The 23853-nt window shown below is 41.2% G+C and overlaps 1 protein-coding gene across 1 annotated transcript in view; it reads left to right on the top strand.

Annotated features, from left to right (window-relative positions):
• Nucleotides 1-2509: 2509 nt before the first annotated feature.
• LOC106605561 (tight junction-associated protein 1) overlaps nt 2510-23853 on the top strand; it is a 155461-nt gene continuing 134117 nt past the window's right edge. Inside the window, exon 1 of the mRNA XM_045720112.2 lies at nt 2510-2924. The gene's annotated coding sequence lies outside the window, so the exon portion shown is untranslated. The remainder of the gene's footprint in view (nt 2925-23853) is intronic.

Here is a 23853-nt window from a genome sequence, read left to right as displayed (position 1 = left end):
TGAATTGTTTTCGATGAATGAACACTAGTAGATCTGAACAGGTTTGTTTTCATTGACTGAGCATCCCTAATGCAAAAATAGCCTATGTTGGGCTTGCCAGAAGATACCGATCCTACCGTTATGCTTGTTTACACTGAGCTGCACTGGGGTCGGAATGCAATCATGGTTACATTAAGACACCGTGGAGCCGGTGCAAGACATGGGTCAGAAAATGTACCTTTATCCACACTGCTCCATCGAAAAGATTCAAATACTGCTAGTTTTTCCCGAAAACTGCCCTTTTCCTCCTCATGCTTGCTAGCAGTAGCCACAGCAGCCATTATAGAATGGCACATTGTGTTGAACAACAAAGAAGCTAATTGGCTGACACTGCCATTCCAAAATGGCCGCGGTGGCTACTGCTAGCTAGCATGAGGACAGGGCAGTGGTCTGGGAAAACTTGCAGTATTTCAATCTTCTCGATACATGTATCAGTGTGTGGCTAAAGGTCAAATTTGGAGTGCAGGTTTGTTATCCCATACCTGCATTGAGGTACGTTTTCCGATCCATTTCTGGCGCCGGCTCCACGGTGTCTTAATGTAACCATGATTGCATTCCGACCCCTGTGCAGCTCAGTGTAAACAACAATGACGGTAGGGTCAGTATCTTCTGGCAGATGTTGGGCAGGCCTCATTTATTTGACATCATGAAGTAGACTATTGGGCACTTTGCTGTAAACATTTAACATTTAAACATTTTAGCCTACTATTAAATGAATGCACTTCAATTGATATCAAAGATAGCACCTTTACTAATATTGTGTCTAGTACCATGACAACACGCCAGGGGAAATATATTGAGGAGCATCGAATGCATCACCAGCTTGATTTTGTTTCATTTGAGGGACCTAGGATGTTTTTGTTTGTTTTGAAGGTAATTTCCTGCAATTTTACATAGTTTAACAAAACTCTTGACATATTTTAGGTAGGCTATTTAATAATAATAATGGATAAGGAAACTGAATTCTATCCCCAAATGTTATTCCGCTACCAAAAATGTTTCATTATAATAATTTATATGAACTCCCAATTTAAATCTACATATTCTCTTTTACAAAAAGTGAATAGATCAAATTCTTTCACTCCTTGACTTTAGAAGGTTGTAGCACAGCTTTTGAATGTCATATATATCATACAGTATATATCCCCATGTGAATCAGAGTCGCTTCTTCCTCTGGCTTGACTAACCTAAAGCACCGCGGATGAATGCGTCGTTTTAGATCGGTAAAATATATGTTTTAGATCGGTAAAATATATATATAGAGTACCAGTCAAAAGTTTGGACACACTTACTTATTCAAGCGTTTTTCTTTATTTTTTGAATTTTCTACATTGTAGAATAATAGTGAAGACATCAACACTAGGAAATAACACATATGGAATCATGTAGTAACCATAGTTATATGTTATTTCATATTTCATGCCAAATGTTATTTCATAGTGTTGATGTCTTCACTATTATTCTACAATGAATAACAGTTTTTTTCCCGGCTATCAATGAGGCATCGGCCCAGAAGCGTCCCTCTTCCAGGGGGCCGGAACTGATTGAATCGGCCCGGAATCGGGTGTCGGACTTGGCCCGGAATCAAATGAATGACTGCCCAGAATCAGCCCAGGTACATCGGGCTGTTTCCGTCTAGCGAAATTCAGCTTTGCCGGCATCTTACCAGAATCCCCCCAGAAGCAGCCCGATGCAAATTTAAATAAATGTATACAAAATTACCCGATTTAGTAATTTTAAATATTGCTATTATAAATGTTATACATACAAATTATACCAATCCACAAAAATACTACACAGGACTCTTAAAGAATGTCATTTAAATGTTAATTGTATTTTTGATCACAGAAACAATGAGAAAATATGGAAAAATAAATAATTAAATGTTAATTATATAAAGCAGCCAGTGTAATCATCTGCCAGAGTAGCCCCAATCGGCCCGAGCCCCAAGTAATACATTTGGGCCAGATAACTCTCAATGGAATTGGGCTGAGCCTCAACTAATACATTTGGGCCAGATACCTCACACCGGAATCGACCCAAGCTCAATCCCCACATCCTAGCCATAAGTAATACTGCTGAAGGCGGCCCAGACTCGGGCCACATGACGTTGGACGAGTCTGACTCTCAGCCGAGTCCCCCGACTCTCAGTCAGAATCGGCCCAGATCCACTGTGCTAGCTGGGTGGTTACCACATGATTCCATGTGTTATTTCATAGTGTTGTTGTCTTCACTATTATTCGACAACGTAGAAAATAGTACAAATAAAGAAAAACCCTTGAATGAGTAGGTGTCCAAACTTTTGACTGGTACTGTAATCATTTTTATTTGTTATTTTATCAAGGAAGGTCCCCCCCCCCCCACGAAACGTTGGCGCCCCCTAGGTTGGGAACCTCTACACTAGGCTATAAAGTGCTGCAGCTAGTGCAATTAAGTTGTAAAAAATCCACCTGCCAGTCCTTTTCCTTAATAGCCTGTTTTGAACGTCAGGACGCTCAGTACGTGGGGATTCCTAAGGATTACCCAGTGTACCCCGCGGGTAAAGATGGCGATAGAAGAGGGTAGGAGATCAACTTTATCCGGGATCAATCGTTGCTGAATGTCGGGTTGAGAGAGAATAAGCCGTTAGTTATCGATTGTGGTAGTTGCTTAATGGCTAGCCACCTATTTCACTGTCATTCGTGAGTCCAGACGACGCAACGTGAGCGAATAATCGAGTTGTGCCAGTGCACGAGCTTCCTTCCTTGCGACCGAACTGCCGAGTCCGTCCTGAGAAGAGCGGATAAAGTTTATTACGGATCTGACTCAACCCTCTGTTGACGCTGATTTTTTTTTGGTTGTTGTTGTTGATTATTTGGCGTAACAGTCGGACACTAACTAAACAGGTAAGATTGAAGTTTAACTGTCTGTTTCTAATAATGTAGACAAGCTAACGTTTTGTAGATATGATCTGTGAACAGAAGTCGATACAACCGATGAAGTGGGCCACACAGAATCGAACTCGACAATGGTTATTGACATTCGCTATCGCGTGACCGTCAATAAATCGACGATGGTATTTCTTAGCTAGCTAAATTGTTAACATTGATATCAGAGAACATATTTGACATTTTGTTTTAACTGGATATATCATTTGCAGCAGCTGTAAATCATTGAATGGGACATTGCCGCAGGTTATGTCGTGTGTAACCCAATGTCGAGAGGTGCCTGTTTGCATACCTATATAGCCTACTGTTTTTATGATTTGACCGGATCGATAAATGCACCGTTTAATGATATTGATGACTCTGAGCTTGGTGTCATGCCAGTATGTTGTCAATGCATCGCTATCTCATTTGGTAAAGTAATATGGCCTCAGATTTGCTGGCTCTGATTCGGTCAAATCGTTTGATCTAAGCACTTGTCGTTTTTCACTTTGAAGAAAACCTCATGAAATGCGAGGTCTGGAGACGATTAATTATTTTAATGTTGAAATCAGAACTTTCATGTTCATGAACGCATTTAAAAAAACAACAACATTTTATTCCGAAGAAGCAATAGAGGCACATTTGTAATAATTTTAAAGCTTCGGGATATAGGCTAATGGACAATCCTCGAAGGGCTTTAGTTTTTTTGATTCTCCTACCCGAGGTATAACAAAGCACAACCATGTTTTTCCATATAAGGTCTCCCACATATAAAACGGATGGTTGCATAAAAATATTTTGCAGTAAGTGGTTGAATTTATAAATATTAGATGTTTAGGCCCCTTACCTTTTTCAATCTTTACTAAATACATGTTTTGAGTAAAGCCAGTGTCTCTGTATGCAGATGACTCAACACTGTACACATCAGCTACAACTGAAATGACTGCAACACTTAACAAAGAGCTGCAGTTAGTTTTGGAATGGGTAGCAAGGAATACGTTAGTCCTAAATATTTCCAAAACTAAAAGCATTGTATTTGGGACAAATCATTCACTAAACCTCAACTTCATCTCGTAATGAATATTGTGGAAATTGAGCAAGTTGAGGTGACTAAACTGCTTGGAGTAACCCTGGATTGTAAACTGTCATAGTCAAAACATATTGATACAACAGTAGCTAAGATGGGGAAGATGTCCATAATAAAGCGCTGCTCTGCCTTAACATCACTATCAACAAGGCAGGTCCTACATGCCTGAGTTTTGACTACTGTTCAGTAGTGTGGTCAGGTGCCACAGAGGGACTTAAGACAATAGCAGTTGGATCAGAACAGGGTAGCACGGCTTGCCCTTAAAAGTACATGGAGAGCTAACGTTAATGACATGCATGTCAATTAGAGGTCGACCGATTATGATTTTTTCAACGCCGATACCGATTATTGGAGGGCCAAAAAAAGCCGATGCCGATGTTTTTTATGTAGATTTTTTTTTTTTACAATTTATTTATTTGTAATAATGACAATTACAACAATACTGAATGAACACTTATTTTAACTTAATATAATACATCAATAAAATCAATTTAGCCTCAAATAAATAATGAAACATGTTCAATTTGATTTAAATAATGCAAAAACAAAGTGTTGGAGAAGAAAGTAAAAGTGGTTCCTTTTAACATGAGTCTTCAATATTCCCAGGTAAGATGTTTTAGGTTGTAGTTATTATAGGAATTATTGGACTATTTCTCTCTATACGATTTGTATTTCATATACCTTTGACTATTGGATGTTCTTATAGGCACTTTAGTATTGCCAGTGTAACAGTATAGCTTCCGTCCCTCTCCTCGCTCCTACCTGGGCTCGAACCAGGAACACATCGACAACAGCCACCCTCGAAGGAGCGTTACCCATGTAGAGGAAGGGAAAAAACTACTTCAAGTCTCAGAGCGAGTGACGTTTGAAACGCTATTAGCGCGCACCTGGCTAACTAGCTAGCCATTTCACATGGGTTACACCAGCCTCATCTTGGGAGTTGATAGGCTTGAAGTCATAAACAGCGCAATGCATTGCGAAGGGCTGCTGGCAAAACTCACGAAAGTGCTGTTTGAATGAATGCTTACGAGCCTGCTGCTGCCTACCATCGCTCAGTCAGACTGCTCTATCAAACCATAGACTTAATTATAACATAATAACACACAGAAACACGAGCCTTAGGTCATTAATATGGTCAAATCCGGAAACTATCATCTCAAAAACAAAACGTTTTTCCTGTTACATTGCACAACCTTCAGTGTTATGTCATAATTACGTACAATTCTGACAAATTACCCAGAGTGTTGCATATACCCTGACTGCGTGCAATGAATGCAAAATGACACAATTTCACCTAATATTGCCTGCTAACCTGGATTTCATTTAGCTGAATATGCAGGTTTAAAAATATATACTTCTGTGTATTGATTTTAAGAAAGGCATTGATGTTTATGGTTGGAGCAACGTGTACCTAAGCGATTATATGCAACGAAGGACAGGCTAGATAAACTAGTAATATCATCAACCATGTGTAGTTAACTAGTGATTATGATTGATTGCTTTTTATAAGGTAAGTTTAATGCTAGCTAGCAACTTACCTTGGCTTCTTACTGCATTGGCGTAACCTCGTGGAGTGCAATGTAAAGCAGGTGGTTAGAGCGTTGGATTGAATCCCTGAGCTGACAAGGTAAAAATCTGTCGTTCTGCCCCAGAACAAGGCAGTTACCCACCGTTCCTAGGCCGTCATTGAAAATAAGAATGTGTTCTTAACTGACTTGCCAAGTTAAATAATGGTCAAAAAAAATAAATCACAAAAAAAATAAATACAAAAATTAGGCCAAATCGGCGTCCAAAAATACCAATCTCCGATTGTTATGAAAACTTGAAATCGGCCCTAATTAATCGGCATTCCGATTAATCGGTCGACCTCTAATGTCAATCTCTCATGGCTCAAAGTGGAAGAGGGATTGACTTCATCACTAGTTGTTTTTGTAAGTGGTATTGACACCTATGTATACCCCACAAGACATGCCACCAGAGGTCTCTTCAAGTCCAGAACAGACTAGGGGAGGTGCACAGTACTACATAGAACCATGACTACATGGAACTCTATTCCACATCAGGTAACTGATGCAAGCAGTAGAATCAGATTTTAAAAAACAGGTAAAAATACACCTTATGGAACAACGGGTACTATGAAGGTACAGGCACACAAAGGTACAGGCACATTTAAATGGATACATTGTGATATTGTTGTATGGTCGTATTAAACATTTTGGAATTTTGCCTTGGCAGCAGCTAATGGGATTCCCTAATAAATACAAACTCAAACCATGAAGAAGAATGCCTGACAGGAGGGTCTCATGTAAACGAGAATCTGATATTTCTCAAATGTGGAATACGTGTACATTTTCTGCCCTACATAAACAAACAAACAACATTGGGGTATCTTAATGCTTTTTGGAAATATAGACCTGTAAACACACAGATACGATAGTCTGAAATATCAATTATTAATATTTATGATGAATGTAAACTTCACTTTTTGGTAGCTGTTCAATAGACAACTTTCCAAGTCAAATATGCTCTCATTCAGTGTTGTATGGTCCTGCCTGACAGAAATGCATAGTTACACATGTTTTTTTGATGTTGTGGCTATTGTAATCAGGTCTATGGCAAGTGGGCTCAGACTGTTATATGTTTAGCCTCTACTTGCATTTACGTTAGGGGGACCCCCTAGATTTGATTCCAAATCCAATATGGTGTCCAAAATCCAATATGGCTGCCATATTGCCATTAAATGGTGGTTTAACCTCTATGGGCTAGGTGGGACGCTAGCGTGCCACCCGTGGTGCACTCCATCAACAGCAGGTGCATTTCAAGAGCGGCAAATTTGAATCCAAATAAATGTCAAAATTCAAATTTTTCAAACATACAACTATTTTACACCCTTTGAAAGATAAACATCTCCTTAATCTAACCACGTTTTACGATTTCAAAAAGGTTTTACGGCGAAAGCATAAATTTAGAGTATGTTAGGACAGTACATTTACAAGAGTTGTGTGTAATGTTTTGTCAATTCAAAGACAGGGTCACCAAAACCATAAAACCAACTAAAATGATGCACTAACCTTTTACAATCTCCATCAGATGACACTCCTAGGACATTATGTTAGACAATGCATGCATTTTTAGTTCTATCAAGTTCATATTTATATCCAAAAACAGCGTTTTACTATGGCATTGATGTTGAGGAAATCGTTTCCCTCCAATAACCGGCAGTCAAGTCAGCACCACTAATTAAATAATTAAAATTAGAAAACATTGGTAAAATATTATATTGTCATTTAAAGAATTATAGATTTACATCTCTTGATCGCAATCAACTTGCCAGATTTAAAAATAACCTTACTGGGAAATCACACTTTGCAATAATCTGAGCACTGCGCCCAGAAAAATACGCGTTGCGATACAGACTAGACGTCATGTTGGGGAGATCTAAAATCGAAAATACTATGTAAATAATCCATTACCTTTGATTCTCTTCATCAGATGTCACTTCCAGGTACGTTGGTGATTAAATTTTTGCATCTGAGCTCTTAGAGTGTGCGGCTTTCCTTTATTTTCTAGTGTTCTACTCCGCTAGCCAGCACCTCGCTTTTAAAGGTGTGCGTTTCTTTTTTCTAGATTGTCACTTCCAGGTATCACAGGTCCATAACGAATGTAGTTTTGTTCAAAAAAGCTCATCATTTATGTCCAAAAATCTCCGTCTTGTTAGCACATGATCTAAGCCAGCCGGACTTCTCGTCATGAACGAGGGGAAAAAATATATTTACGTTTGTTCAAACATGTCAAACGTTGTATAGCATAAATCATTAGGGCCTTTTTTAACCAGAACATGAATAATATTCAAGGTGGACGAATGCATACTCTTTTATAACGTATTGGAACGAGGGTACCCAACATGAACTCGCGCGCCAGGTGTCTAATGGGCCATCATCCTTCCATGGCTCTTGTTCGGTCAGATCTCCCTCCAGAAGACTCAAAACACTTTGTAAAGGCTGGTGACATCTAGTGGAAGCAATAGGAAGTGCCAAAATATTCCTCAGCCCCTGTGTTTTTCAATGGGATAGGTTTAAAGGTAATACAACACATCAGGTATCCACTTCCTGTCAGAAAATGTCTCAGGGTTTTGCCTGCCAAATGAGTTCTGTTATACTCACAGACACCATTCAAACAGTTTTAGAAACTTTAGAGTGTTTTCTATCCATATATAATAAGTATATGCATATTGTAGTTACTGGGTAGGATTAGTAACCAGATTAAATCGGGTACATTTTTTTTATCCAGCCGTGTCAATACTGCCCCCTAGCCCTAACAGGTTAATCACCGGTATATGTACACATTGTAAATGGGGTGGGGGGATTTGTGTACTGTACTTATGACCTGTACTCACGGCTATTATTGTGTACTTCAACTATGTCAGAAATCCAATATGTCCACCATATATACTCAAACACCTTTGTCTGGATATATGTATAAAAAGGCAGCAGACTGCTTGGCGTGGCAACACCAAGTATTCTAAGTCACAAGCCTCTTTAAGGATCAACAGTGTAAATGCAAAAATGATTTTATGGAGTTAGTTCATATAAGGAAATCAGTCAACTGAAATTAATTCATTATGCCCTAATCTATGGATTTCACATGATTAGGCATACAGGTACCTTAAAGGTAGAGGCGTGGATCAGAAAACCAGTCAGTATCTGGTGTGACCACCATTTGCTTCATGCAGCGCGACACAGCTCCTTCGCATAGAGTTGATCATGCTGTTGATTGTGGAATGTTGTCCCACTCCTCTTCAATGGCTGTGTGCGAAATTGCTGGAACTGGAACACACTGTCGTACACGTCGATCCAGAGGATCCCAAACATGCTCAATGGGTGACATGTCTGGTGAGTATGCAGGCCATTGAAGAACTGGGACATTTTCAGCTTCCAGGAATTGTGTACAGATCCTTGTGACATGGGGCCGTGCATTATCATGCTGAAACATGGTGATGGTGGCGGTTGACAATGGGCCTCAGGAGCTCAAATCAAATTTTATTGGTCACATACACATGGTTAGCAGATGTTAATTCGAGTGTAGTGAAATGCTTGTGCTTCTAGTTCCGACCATGCAGTAATATCTAACAAGTAATCTAACAATTTCACAACTACCTCATACACACAATTGTAAAGGAATGAATAAGAATATGTACAGTCTAGAGGTCGACCGATTATGATTTTTCAACGCCGATGCCGATTATTGGAGGACCAAAACCCGCCGATGCCGATTAATCGGCTGATTTGTACTACAGTCGTGGCCACAAGTTTTGAGAATTACAAATATTAATTTTCACAAAGTATGCTGCCTCAGTTTGTATGATGGCAATTTGCATATACCCCAGAATGTTATGAAGATTGATCAGATGAATTGCAATTAATTGCAAAGTCCCTCTTTGCCATGCAAATGAACTGAATCCCCCAAAAACATTTCCTCTGCATTTCAGCCCTGCCACAAAAGGACCAGCTGACGTCATGTCAGTGATTTTGTCAAATCAAATTTTATTTGTCACATACACATGGTTAGCAGATGTTAATGCGAGTGTAGCGAAATGCTTGTGCTTCTAGTTCCGACCATGCAGTAATATCGAACAAGTAATCTAACCTAACAATTTCACAACTACCTTATACACACAAATGTAAAGGAATGAATAAGAATATGCACATAAAAATATGAGTGAGCGATGGCCGAACGGCATAGGCAAGATGCAGTAGATGGTATAGAGTACAGTATATACATATGAGATGAGTAATGTTGGGTATCTAAACATTATATAAAGTGCCATTGTTTAAAGTGGCTAGTGATACATTTATTACATCCAATTGTTTCATTATTAAAGTGGCTAGAGATGAGTCAGTATGTTGGCAGCAGCAACTCAATGTTAGTGATGGCTGTTTAACAGTCTGATGGCCTTGAGATGGAAGCTGTTTTTCAGTGTCTCGGTCCCAGGTTTGATGCACCTGTACTGACCTCGCCTTCTGGATGATAGCGAGGTGAACAGGCAGTGGCTCGGGTGGTTGTTGTCCTTGATGATCTTTTTGGCCTTCCTGTGACCGGGTGGTGTAGGTGTCCTGGAGGGCAGGTAGTTTGCCCCTGGTGATGCGTTGTGCAGACCACACTACCCTCTGGAGAGCCTTACGGTTGTGGGCGGAGCAGTTGCAGTACCAGGCGGTGACACAGCCCGACAGGATGCTCTCGATTGTGCATCTGTAAAAGTTTGAGTGTTTTTGGTGACAAGCTGAATTTCTTCAGCCTCCTGAGGTTGAAGAGGCGCTGTTGCACCTTCTTCACCACGCTGTCTGTGTGGGGTGGACCATTTCAGTTTGTCTGTGATGTGTACGCCGAGGAACTTAAAAAAAAAAAATAATAATAATAAATAATAAATACTTTCCACCTCCACTACTGTCTTGTCGATGTGGATAGGGTGCTCCCTCAGCTGTTTCCTGAAGTCCACGATCATATTTGTTTTGTTGACGTTGAGTGTTGGGTTATTTTCCTGACACCACACTCCGAGGGCCCTCACCTCCTCCCAGTAGGCCGTCTCATCGTTGTTGGTAATCAAGCCTACCACTGTAGTGTCGTCTGCAAACTTGATGATTTGAGTTGGAGGCGTGCATAGCCACGCAGTCATGGGTGAACAGGGAGTACAGGAGAGGGCTGAGAATGCACCCTTGTGGGGCCCCTGTGTTGAGGATCAGCGGTGTGGAGATGTTGTTTCATATCCTCATCACCTGGGGGCGGCCCGTCAAAGTCCAGCACCCAGTTGCACAGAGCGGGGTCGAGACCCAGGGTCTCGAGCTTAATGACGAGTTTGAAGGGTTCTATGGCGTTAAATGCTGAGCTGTAATCGATGAACAGCATTCTTACATAGGTATTCCTCTTGTCCAGATGGGTTAGGGCAGTGTGATTGTGATTGCGTCGTCTGTGGACCTATTGGGGCGGTCAGCAAATTGGAGTGGGTCTAAGGTGTCAGGTAGGGTGGAGGTGATATGATCCTTGACTAGTCTCTCAAAGCACTTCATGATGACGGAAGTGAGTGCTACGGGGCGATAGTCGTTTAGCTCAGTTACCTTAGCTTTCTTGGGAACAGGAACAATGGTGGCCCTTTTGAAGCATGTGGGAACAGCAGACTGGGATAGGGATTGATTATGTCCGTAAACACACCAGCCAGCTGGTCTGCGCATGCTCTGAGGACATGGCTAGGGATGCCGTCTGGGCCGGCAGCCTTGCGAGGGTTAACACGTTTAAATGTTTTACTCACGTTGGCTGCGGTGAAGGAGAGCCTGCAGGTTTTGGTAGCGGGCCGTGTCGGTGGCACTGTATTGTCCTCAAAGCGTGCAAAGAAGTTGTTTAGTTTGTCTGGGAGCAAGACATCGGGGTCCGCAACGGGGCTGGTTTTCTTTTTGTTGTCCGTGATTGACTGTAGACCCTGCCACATACCTCTCGTGTCTGAGCCATTGAATTGCGACTCTACTTTGTCTCTATACTGATGCTTAGCTTGTTTGATTGCCTTGCGGGAATAGGGAGGGAATAGCTACACTGTGTGTATTCGGTCATGTTTCCGGTCGCCTTGCCCTGATTAAAAGCAGTGGTTTGCGCTTTCAGTTTTGTGCGAATGCTGCCATCAATCCACTGTTTCTGGTTGGGGAAGGTTTTAATAGTTGCCGTGGGTACAACATCACCGACGCACTTGCTAATAATCTCGCTCACCGAATCAGCGTATACATCAATGTTGTCCGACACTATCCGGAACATATCCCAGTCCACGTGATCGAAGCAATCTTGAAGCGTGGAATCAGATTGGTCGGACCAGCGTTGAACAGACCTGAGCACGGGTGTTTCATGTTTTAGTTTCTGTCTCGTCACGCTATCTCTGTGCATTCAAATTGCCATCGATAAAATGCAATGTGTTCATTGTCTGTAGCTTAAGCCTGCCCATACCATAAACCCACAGCTACCTTGGGGCTCTCTGTTCACAATGTTGACATCAGCAAACTGCTCGCCCACACAACTCCATACACGTGGTCTGCGGTTGTGAATACGGTTGGACGTACTACAAAATTATCTAAAATGATGTGGGAGGTGGCTAATTGTGTTGAATGTTAATTTCTTTATCTTGCAACAGCTTTGGCATTGTGTTGTGACACAGCTGCACATTTTGGAGTGGCCTTTTGTTGTCCCCAGTACAAGGTGCACCTGTGTAATCATGCTGTTAACCTGTTGGGTCTAGGGGGCAGCATTTGCACGTCTGGATAAAAAAAATGTACCCGATTTAATCTGGTTACTAATCCTACCCAGTAACTAGAATATGCATATACTTATTATATATGGATAGAAAACACTCTAAAGTTTCCAAAACTGTTTGAATGGTGTCTGTGAGTATAACAGAACTCATTTGGCAGGCAAAACCCTGAGACATTTTCTGACAGGAAGTGGATACCTGATGTGTTGTATTGACTTTAAAGCTATCCCATTGAAAGACACAGGGGTTTAGGAATATTTTGGCACTTCCTATTGCTTCCACTAGATGTCACCAGCCTTTACAAAGTGTTTTGAGTCTTCTGGAGGGAGATCTGACCGAACAAGAGCCATGGAACGGTGATGTCCCATTAGACACCTGGCGCGCTACTTCATGTTGGGTACCCTCGTTCCAATACGTTATAAAAGGCTATGCATTCGTCCACCTTGAATATTATTCATGTTCTGGTTAAAAAAGGCCCTAATGATTTATGCTATACAACGTTTGACATGTTTGAACGAACGGAAATATATTTTTTCCCCTCGTTCATGACGAGAAGTCCGGCTGGCTTACATCATGTGCTAACGAGACGGAGATTTTTGGACATAAATGATGAGCTTTTTTGAACAAAACTACATTCGTTATGGACCTGTGATACCTGGAAGTGACATCTGATGAAGAGAATCAAAGGTAATGGATTATTTACATAGTATTTTCGATTTTAGATCTCCCCAACATGACGTCTAGTCTGTATCGCAACGCGTATTTTTCTGGGCACAGTGCTCAGATTATTGCAAAGTGTGATTTCCCAGTAAGGTTATTTTTAAATCTGGCAAGTTGATTGCGTTCAAAAGATGTAAATCTATAATTCTTTAAATGACAATATAATATTTTAACAATGTTTTCTAATTTTAATTATTTAATTTCTGACGCTGACTTGACTGCCGGTTATTGGAGGGAAACGATTTCCTCAACATCAATGCCATAGTAAAACGCTGTTTTTGTATATAAATATGAACTTGATAGAACTAAAAATGCATGCATTGTCTAACATAATGTCCTAGGAGTGTCATCTGATGGAGATTGTAAAAGGTTAGTGTATCATTTTAGCTGGTTTTATGGTTTTGGTGACCCTGTCTTTGACTTGACAAAACATTACACACAACTCTTGTAAATGTACTGTCCTAACATACTCTAAATTTATGCTTTCGCCGTAAAACCTTTTTGAAATCGTAAAACGTGGTTAGATTAAGGAGATGTTTATCTTTCAAATGGTGTAACATAGTTGTATTTTTGAAAAATTTGAATTTTGACATTTATTTGGATTCAAATTTGCCGCTCTTGAAATGCACCTGCTGTTGATGGAGTGCACCACAGGTGGCACGCTAGCGTCCCACCTAGCCCCAAGAGGTTAATACGTTTCTTGATATGCCACATCTGTCAGGTGGATGGATTATCTTGGAAAAGGAGAAATGTTTACAAACAGGGATGTGCACAAAATTTGAGAGAAAATCCTTTTGCTTATCGAACATTTCAGCGATCTTTTATTTCTGCTTATGAAACATGGGACCAACACTTGTTACGTTTTTATATTTTTGTTCAGTGAACATTGTTCGGCGCACTTATCCTGTTTGGGTTGAGCTGGCACATTTTCTTCCTCCAGACAATCATGTCCACCATCCTGGCTGCCTACCCTGGAGTTTCCGTATATGTTGGCTTGGTGACATTGTGGTGTATAGGGAAGATGCAAGCACACAAGGCAGGTGTTCACTACAATGAACCAATACAAGCACTCACTGACAAAAATGCCATCAACTTATTGGGCCTTCACATGGCATAGGAATTGCACATCTCCAATGCCAATTCCACTTTCCACTAGACATTTCTGGTGTGCATTGTACTCATGTACCTTTTTTGCTGCCAACCATGGCTAGGGCTGTGGCGGTCAAGGTATTGATAACATTTAAAATGGGGAGCTGGTCCTTAATCACTTCCTACTCTGAAGACGCTTTGTGAATACGGGCCCGGGAAGAAAGCTGTTGCCCAATACCTTGCACAGCAGTCTTTCACCACAGGACCCTAGAGTTATTACAGTCAATGCTTATAAAATGAGTATTTGTATGTGAATTTCCATATTTCAATGACATTAACAAAAGGGTTGAATTGTTAAAAAAAAATTAATCTCATGACCATAGCTTTATTTCTATTACAGCATATTGGATGACTCTCATTCATATTCCATTCACCCAGTTCAATATAACAGCGTTAGGTTTAGGCTACTACATGGTACTAAAATTTTCCCTATGAGGTTGTTACAACCTAGCCTATGAATGAACGTTTACAACGCAGGTGCACACAGCTCGAGAGACACATTTGAGGTAGCAGTGATACATTAAATATCGCTTTGCACACTCTTACCTGCATCTGATATAGGGTGTATATTGTATTTTTTTCAAGTCAAACATTTTGCGATAGTTTGACTATGATTTGGTGTTAAAACAGTTCAAATTAAATTATTAAATGAAATCATACTCTACCTTAACCATAATGTATTTAAAATGCATTGGTTTGTTATGAAAAAGAATGCTATTAAACATTTGCATTTAAAGTAGAACTTTTGAATGTATATATAAATAAAGTGCATATTTATCTAACCATTCAAAATGAATACAATCTAAACAGCATAATAGAATATTGCACCATATCAAAGAAAAACAAGTAACAATGTGCAAAACTGCAGCATCCCACTTAAAACATTAAACTGGTCCCTCTTTTCTCTCCTTTATTGCCATGTTATAACCAGCAGCACACAGCAATGCTGACCATATTTTGCTTTTGAGAGATTTGCATTCAGAAATGCAAGCTGCCTCACTTTTGAGGGGCTGATGCAATTTCTTCTCTCAGTAATTATTTGTCCTGTTTTCGAGAAGACCCTCTCAGAGGGAACGGATGTGGCCACTATGCAGAGTCTCCCTGTCATGACTTTAGTAAACCATGGTTAGACAGAGGCCTTGTTCTTCCACCAGCTCAGAGGATCTGTAGATCTTTGGAGGGGCTCCTCCAAATAGGATCGGACTTCCATTATGGCATCTCCTGAGGGATTCCTTTGTGCTGCGTCCTCAGTTGCTCTCTCGTCAAATAGCAGACTTTTGTGGCTCTACTGCTGGTGCTTCTGCTCCATCTGATCCCTCTTCTTCCTGTTGCACTGGTGCCTGAGCCAGCTGACTGCTGGGGCTGTACCTCTCTGCTGCTGAGGTTATTCTTTGAAGAGCCTCATCAATCGCTCTGGCATCACTGAAGGCTAAATTCTTAAACCTGGGGTCAAGTGCAGTGGTTTCTGAACACGTGATTATATTCAATTCTGTGGAACTTTCTGTCCATTGATGAACATAGGGTGTCCATCAACTCTGTCACATGTCCTGTGGTTACATTTGCTTCTCTGGCGGCTGGCTGTGATTCGCTGCAGACCCTTACACAGGAGTGTCATTTTTGAGGATGTCACATAGCTGGAAAGAGAGACCAGTAACTTATTAGTTTTTTGTCTACTGATTCTACATTCTCATCTACTGCTCATATACATATTTAATACTGGATTAAATAATGATGTAGTAATAACTGCTTACTGTACCTCTCTCCACTGATCTCCACAGTGACCTGCTCAAAGGGTTCCAGGACTCTGCACAACTCCTCCACCACCTCCCATTCCTCTTGGGTCAGAGCATCAACAGGTGCATTGAGAATGGCCAGGGTAGAGATGATGGCATCCTTTGACTCAAGAAACCGCTTCAACATATAAAATGTTGAATTCCACATTGTACTACAGTCTTGTTTAGGCCTCATCTCAGGCATCCCCATCTGGTGTTGTGTAGACTTGTTTTTCAGCACCTACTGTGCTCCTGTGGAAGTATTCCACAGCTGCTTTCACTTTGTCCACAGTGGGCTTCATCACCATCAGAGCATCTCTTACAATAAGGTTGATTGTGTGGGCAAGACATGGATGATGGGTCCATTGAAAAAAAAAATGGGTGTTATGTTAGCTGCATTGTCAGACCACTTTTCCATCTACTTGCCATTCTCTGGCCACTCTCAACAGTTCCTCTGCCAAGTTCTCTGCGGTGTGTCTGTCGCTGAACTCCAAGCAGTCCAGAAGACAGCTAGACATCGAAAAATCTTCAATGAAGTGACGTGTAAACAAAATGTAAGATGTGGTTACCCTTGATGTCCAGCAGTCAGTGGTAAGGCAAACTGCAGTAGCTTTTTGGACTCTTTCCTGCGCTGAAGCCTGTGTGCTCTCGTACAGTTGTGGAATAAGTGATTTTGAAATGGTTTTCCTGCTTGGAATTGTGTACATTGGATTTAGACTATTGCTATAATTTCTAAAACCTCTGTCCTCCACGATCGAAACTGGCTGGAAATTGGTGGCAATCATTTTAGCCAATGCAATATCCATTTGGCCATGTTTTGCTACAGACATAGACTTTAGCATAAACTAGTCCATAGAAGACTGCGTTGCTGTGCGTCGCGGAGTAGGCCTACTTGACCGAGTGGATACGGCTCTACCACTATCACTAGCAGGCCCGCTAGTTTCTTGAAGCTCTGCTACAGCTAGCTTCACAGTTGGGTGCACATTTTGCATATGCTGGTGTAGGTTGTGCGTTGTCTACATTTTATTAAAATGCATCCAAATGCTACTGTGCTTCCGACTCATTTTCCAGCTGTTGTATTCACAGCTGTCCTTCCTCTCTCTCCTCGGATGCTAAGTGTGTGACTGAGTGATTTGGCTCGGCCCTCCCGCACGCATCTTTGGTTCATTGGTTGACACTGCGTGATTGACAGGAACAACAGGTGAGGCTGTTAGTCTGAGCAGACAGTCAGAACGAATGTGTGCGCTTGAGCATTTTCGTTCTTTGAATTAATTTTATTCATTTAAATCTTTTGATTAGTCATATCTTTTTTTTTTTTAATATCGGCTCTTCTGATATGCGAGCCGGCTCCCAACATTCACCTACAAGAGCCGACTCGTTCGCGAACGACCATCACTAAATGGAACTAACACGTTAGTAAACCCACTACATTCATGCAGTAACGTTGGTGTACAATCAGTAAGCGGTTACACTGGCTGGCCCCGGTGGCAATAAATTAGTAAAACCAAAAGCTTACCTTGACTTGGAAGAGTTCCAGTGTTGTGTTGGATAGCCAGTTAGCTAACACAGCATCCCTCGGTTTGAGCAGGGTGTTTCAGTAGGCTAAAACTACCTAGTTGCATTTAAGTAACTGAAAGTGTAAAAAATGACACACACTCTTGCTTTTCTTTCATTTTGTTTGAAATTAATTTATTAAACTGTTCATCTTTTGTCTTTCTGAGTCAACTACTCACCACATTTGAAACACTGCAGTGGTAGCTAGCTGTAGTTTATACTTTCCGATTAATTCTCTGATCCTTTGATTGGGTGGACAAAAGGTCAGTTCATGCTGCAAGAGCGCTGATAGGTTGGAGGATGTTCTCCAGAAGTTTCATTGACGAACACAGTAATTATGACAAGGGGGTGAGAACCATGAGCCTCCTACAGTGGTTCCTCCTTTAAAAGTTGCGAGCTTACACCACGGGACTTAGAGGTACCCAGCGTCACAGCTTCGTTGCTCCAGACCACCACAAGGGGGAGTTAGACTTCTCATTATGAATTTGGGTCCCATGTTTTTTTTTTGACCAGTCATATCGAGTGGTTCCAATGACGAATTTTGACGCGAGCCACCCTTGCCTTGTGGCGTTCAACAAAGATGGCTGACAAAACATTACGGTGGAACCAGATGTAAGTTGTTTTGTCATAACGAGTTAAGCCTTGTTTTTTTTTTTTTATTAGCACTGTCAGTCATCTTAAATCAGGAGGTGAAATGCAAAACTGACCTTGGGTCATTAACTCTGGGACTACTACATCTCTGTCTGTATTTCTATGTGAAGCATCTCTTTAATAATACTTTCTGTTGACCCGACCAAGCGACATCTCACCTATGATCATGCTGTGCCCTCTGTCAGCCAGTACAGATGCGGGAGGGGTTCACCAAAACTGCTGGGATAACCTTGAGAAGGAGGAGAGGGATGAAGTTAAGAAGAGAGACTGTTATTGTCTGTGTGGGGTCTCACCTGGTGTCCACACTAAGTGGCTACAAAGTACTTTATGCTGAAAAACAGACACATGAGGACAAACAATAGAAGATAATGTCAATAGGTGTCTGCGTCACATACAGTATCTTCTATCGGAGTGTACCTGAAACATTTAAATATAGAGGGCTATGTGTCTCACCACTTGGTTATTGCAAGGCTAACCCAAGGGAAATCATGACTTGGCAGCAACAGATAGTCCAGTGAACATGGTTGTGTTTATGTGGTGTAAATCTGAAAATTAGCAGCTGACATCTTAAGGGTTTTTAAATGAATGCATGTGACAGGTTCCATGTACAACAAGACAGGCAGAGATGGAGAAAAAGAAACAGAACAGTTTAATTACCTCTGGTTATGGACACTTTTGCCAGCAATAAAGCTTCCACGGCCTGTTCCTCGGACAGTGAACATCTGTCAATATCTACATTTTCGACCCCTTGGTCAGCTCACTCTCTGAAAGTGAAGAAAAAAAGGTTTTGTATCGATCGGAAAACAATAACTGAGATATGACTGTTCAATCTAAAGCAGCAATGTCATTTTTAGGATACGTCAATACAGCCCAGTGCTGCTTACCTGAGATGCCATCTTTGTAGTTGTCCGCTTTGACTTCCTTTGTGTCGGAAAAAGTTATTTTTTTTTCAGAACAAGCTTTTAAAATTGAAAATAAAGGTTTTGCTCTCAACAAGAAGACCCAAATCTACCTCCATAGCATATAACAATTTGCCTGTGAATAACCACACCTTCATACAAACATGCTACTGTATGCAGAATTCTTGACGCACAACCGAAGATGCTGCCATATCCTGCCAGCACGCCCACAAGTGAGCCACTCAGGAGCAGAATGATGACGCGTGGAAGAGGGAAAGGAATGAGATGGGAACAGCAAGTTGGGGAGGAGGGCTAATAGCTGAGCAATAGACTATTCAACCTTTACTAAAGAATAGTCTAATACCCGAGCTAGGTGGGGGGGGGGGGAATAACTATCACAGACCAGATTTGCCCTAACAACCAAGAGGTAGCTTGCTACTCAATATAATAAAGTAACGACTTTTCAAATAAGTTACCTTACACTTTGTTGGCTGACAATTTGTCAGCTACGCTATCCTTACGAACCACATGGAATATCATTACAGCAGTATGTACCGGTATGTTAGCTAGCTACCGAACGTTTGTTGTTATACATCAAACATGCCAGTATATTAACTATAGGCTATTTTTAACTACCCAACATTTATAGACATGATTATTCTCCTCATTCTTAGCTTAGCTAAATGGTATAGTCGTTGTGTTTTCTCAATGGACATTCGGGTGCTTTCGTATATTCGCTCTGGCTATCTGTAGGCTGGACAATAGAACGAGCCAAAATTCACCCAAGGCTGAAAAACGGCTTAAGAACGTTGGCTAAACACTAGCACGAGCCCATAGCAAATTAATGAAATTGAACCTTCGCAGAGCCTGTTTTGACTGGAATGATGCTTAGAATTCCATAAAAAAATGTATCCCTTTTTTTTTACCACTACAATCTGTTCGTTGGACTTGCTTATGTCTGCGTAATGAAAAAGTAGGGAAAAAAATAAAAACTTCTGACTATTTCTGCTCTAGCGATCGATGACAAACGTGCTCGCTGCCCAAGCATCGTTACCCATCGCTCCACAAAAGCCGCGGCCCTTGCAGAGCAAGGGGGACAACTACTTCAAGGTCTCGGAGCGAGTGACGTCACCGATTGAAACGCTATTAGCGTGCACCCGCTAACTAGCACGCATTTCACACCGGTTACACCCAACTTGAAAATATACACATTGCGAGATATTTGACGAAATAGACAGACATGCCTATATTTCTCCCATAGGAAACAATGGGAAGACCGCAGAGTTCCAATATTGTTTTATAGTTAAAATGTAAACAACAAAAATAATGTGAGCAGGTCTCATTGCCAGTAATAGCGAAGCAGGCATTGTGACATTGAACAATAAGCTGGAAATCGAACGTTCGGAAGGCGAGTTGGTGCCACGGTGCTCAATAGAACTAATAGGAGCTGGTAGGGTGAAAAATGCACTAAAATAAGGCCTGCTTTTTCGCAATTACTTCAAAATGATGGCAAGCAGGTGGGAAATATGGTCATATTAGGAAACTGTGCTCCACGGCGGATGCAATGAACTAGTTTTTATCAGAAAAGAACATTGTGTCCAGCCTACTATCTACACGGATTTCAGAGCACACACGTCTGAGTGTACCAGAGCACAGAATAATTACTTTACGAGCGCTCAACACCCGTTGAATATGGCCGGTGTCAGTTATCGTCGGGAAAAAAGCGTAATTAAATTGTTTCCAGCAGCACATTTACAGTCACTGAGGTGGATCTCTTCCTCGTGAGGAGCCTCCACTGTTGCAGAAGAAAGGGCCTTACCTGGGAGTACAGGTAAAGTTTCTGTCTCTCAACCATTCTGTCAACATGTATTGTATGTAACCACTCTAATTCATACCAACTGCTACAGACACAAGCACCAACTTATATTCACTTTGTCCCCATTCTTTAATCTTGTCTGTGACATATATTTTAGTTGACACCTGTATGATATACATTAATACAAATGTATTCACTCTGAACATGAGACTTGCATTTATTCTAAGTGTATTTGTCTTGATATTTATCACAGAAGTTAGTAAAAATTAAGACAAATGTATTGTTTTGTAATCTTAAAATATGAAAATTAGTTGTTTTATAAAAAACTTAATTGCATTTGGTCATCCCCAAAATGTGGCCAATGAAAGTCTGCGGATAGCTGACAACAAGGTGGCAGTTTTTTTTTATGTGCTATTCTAGAGTTCCATAGCCCAGCAGACTCCTATAGGAAAGGGGGATAGACACATGTCAGGTTTGATATGTATGGGAGACTTACAGGGAGGAGAGGGCATGAGTTTTGGAGTGAGTACAGTCAATCCAACCATTGGCCTGGATAATATGCTGGCATCACACTAGCAGACTGCCATAGGGAATGAGGTTTACATGAAGTATACTATTATGAGTGGAGTTTGCTTCTCTGTGCTCTGGATACATCCTAGGTTGTTGGTCAGCAGGCTCTGGAGGGCCTTGGACTAGTCCGTCTCTGTAGCACCTGGAGAGAAGACTGATAAGCGGTAGTGAGTGTGCTTGAAAGAGAGCCCTCAACTCTGACCTACCACTGGCCAAGGGCCTCCTGCCTAACCTTTTATCGCAGTCTCTGACAGGGAGTGACTCCAGGAGTACAGTCGTGGCCAAAAGTTTTGAGAATGACACAAATATTAATTTCCACAAAGTTTACTGCTTCAGTGTCTTTAGATATTTTTGTCAGTTGTTACTATGGAATACTGAAGTATAATTACAAGCATTTCATAAGTGTCAAAGGCTTTTATTGACAATTACATGAAGTTGATGCAAAGAGTGAATATTTGCAGTTCTTTTTCAAGACCTCTGCAATCCGCCCTGGCATGCTGTCAATTTCTGAGCGACATCCTGACTGATGGCAGCCCATTCTTGCATAATCAATGCTTGGAGTTTGTCAGAATTTGTGGGGTTTTGTTTGTCCACCCGCCTCTTGAGGATTGACCACAAGTTCTCAATGGGATTAAGGTCTGGGGAGTTTCCTGGCCATGGACCCAAAATATCGATGTTTTGTTCCCCGAGCCACTTAGTTATCACTTTTGCCTTATGGCAAGGTTCTCCATCATGCTGGAAAAGGCATTGTTCATCACCAAACTGTTCCTGGATGGTTGGGAGAAGTTGCTCTCGGAGGATGTGTTGGTACCATTCTTTATTCATGGCTGTGTTCTTAGGCAAAATTGTGAGTGAGCCCACTCCCTTGGCTGAGAAGCAACCCCACACATGAATGGTCTCAGGATGCTTTACTGTTGGCATGACACAGGACTGATGGTTGCGCTCACTTTGTCTTCTCCGGACAAGCTTTTCCCCCCAAACAATCGGTAAGGAGATTCATCAGAGAAAATGACTTTACCCCAGTCCTCAGCAGTCTGAATTACATAATATATGTTTTTGAATAAAACCAACTACATATGCAATGGGCTTGTCTGATGCTTTAAGCAGACTTTGATTAAATAATTAAGACACACAAATGACTCAGAGCCCAGTAGTCACACTGTGTTAACATTTTATTGCGTTTTCCTGTGTGACTGGTGCACGTTGTCTCGCTCTTCTCCCTACTGCAGCGAAAAGGCAGCACAGCAAGTGTTTTTATTTCACTGTCCGTGCTGAAGCTGCAACAGACTTTCATCCCTTTAGTTTGTTTCTTACTGAAAGGTTCTGTTACCGAAATCCCTAATTTGTTTATAAAAAAACATTCCCTCAACCCTTGCTCTCTTTATGTGAAACATGTAAGCATTGTATTCATGTGACCAATAGGGCCTGACCTATAGCCTATCATAATCACATCAATAAATGGGTTATAACAAACTCTGAACACAGTAATGTTGACAGCAAAATAGATGCGGAGGAAGTGAAAACTTGAAACGGGCGATTGTTGACTGGTTGCTCAGGAGGGAAAGGGGAAGTCAGATCTGTGGAAGACATTTGACTTAGTAGTGGAAGCTACTGGAGATCAAGATAAAGGTGGATATAGGAGGAAGTGTTGTGTGAGTATTATGTGTGCCAAACAGTTGCTGTTAGATTACAATATCATTTTTTCGGACCATTTGGAGTATACCAGAGTCTTTTCTAACGTAAAAAAAACAACATGCAGTACCATTCAAAAGTTTGGACACACCTACTCATTCAAGGGTTTTTCTATTTGAATTTTTGTTACTATTTTCTACGTTGTAGAATAATAGTGAAGACATCAAAACTATGAAATAACACACACATGGAATCATTTAGTAACCAAAAAAGTGTTAAACAAATAAAAATGTTATATTTGAGATTCTTCAAATTGCCACTCTTTGCCTTGATGACAGCTTTACACACTCTTGGCATTCTCTCAACCTGCTTCAACTGGAATGCTTTTCCAACAGTCTTGAAGGAATTCCCACATGCTGAGCACTTGTTGGCTACTTTTCCTTCACTCTACGGTCCTACTCATCCAAAACCATCTCAATTAGGGTGTGATTGGGTGATTGTGGAGGACAGGTCATCTGATGCAGCACTCCATCACTCTCCTCCTTTGTCAAATAGCCCTTACACAGCCTGGAGGGGTGTTGGATCATTGTCCTGTTGAAAAACAAATGATAGTCTCATTAAGCGCAAACCAGATGGGATGGCGTATTGCTGCAGAATTCTGTGGTAGCCATGCTGGTTAAGTGCGCCTTGAATTCTAAATAAATCAGTGTCACCAGCAAAGCACCCCCACACCATAACACCTCCTCCTCCATGCTTTACGGTGGGAACCATACA

This window comes from Salmo salar, chromosome 01 (genome assembly GCF_965601325.2).
Source record: "Salmo salar chromosome 01, fSalSal1, whole genome shotgun sequence".
Taxonomy (NCBI): domain Eukaryota; kingdom Metazoa; phylum Chordata; class Actinopteri; order Salmoniformes; family Salmonidae; genus Salmo; species Salmo salar.
This window is presented reverse-complemented; position numbering and strand designations above follow the sequence as displayed.